Raw genomic sequence first — 999 nt, 5'->3', positions numbered from 1 at the left:
CAGCCGTTTTCCGGCGACCTCCTATGCTCACCAAAAATTGGCAGCATCTTCCTCTCAACCTCCTCTACAACATTCCTAACTACCACAAACTCCAATTCTAAGCCTAACCATGTCGATCGAACACAAACAACCATAAATCCCTAAAACTTTCAATTAAACAAACCTCCCTAACGAAATCGAATTTAGCCGAAACCTTTTGAGGGATTACTCACCTAGATGAGGGCTACAAGTTGAGCCAAAAATCACGACCTATGGTGGCCGGAAGACGGAGCTCCGGCGAAGGACCCTTTCCGACAGTCGAACCTTTCGGGGTTGACCGCTCCTTCACGGCGGCGTTCCGGGCGCGTGCACCGGTCCAAGATGAGAGAGGAAGAGGCAAGGGTCCGAACGGGACCAGTCTGGCGGTCGGTGGTGGCCGGACGGCGGCGGACGGCGGTGGTGAAATTTCCGGGTGGAGAGAGGAGAAAATCGGGTGGGAGGAGAGAGAATCGGGAGAGAGGGAGAAGAGAAAAAGGGTTTTGGGCCTCACCCCAAACCGGTCCACAACACTTAACCCAATCTTCCAAAAATAAAAACACCCCGAAAAAATAATACCCGAATAAAAATTACCTTTTACTAGCTAAAATTTACCATTTTTAATGTCGTCGTATTTTCCTCATACGAATAATCCTCCGCACATAATCGTCCCCGAAACCCCTCTAGGGACCAATTAAACTATTTACTCAATGACGGAGACGGTAAAATTCTTATTATAATCAGGCTAGTAAATAAGGTAAAAATATAAGGGTCGGGATGTGACAATTCTCCCCTCCTTATAAAAATTTCGTCCTCGAAATTAACATACATGTCATCCGAAGAGATACGGATACTGCTGCTTCATTTGCTCCTCTGATTCCCAAGTAGCTTCTTCTACTTGATGACTTCTCCACAGCACCTTGACAAGCGGGATTGTCTTGTTCCTAAGCACCTGCTCCTTTCGGTCGAGAATCTGACCGGTTC

This window comes from Fragaria vesca, linkage group LG1 (genome assembly GCF_000184155.1).
Source record: "Fragaria vesca subsp. vesca linkage group LG1, FraVesHawaii_1.0, whole genome shotgun sequence".
NCBI lineage: Eukaryota > Viridiplantae > Streptophyta > Magnoliopsida > Rosales > Rosaceae > Fragaria > Fragaria vesca.
This window is presented reverse-complemented; position numbering follows the sequence as displayed.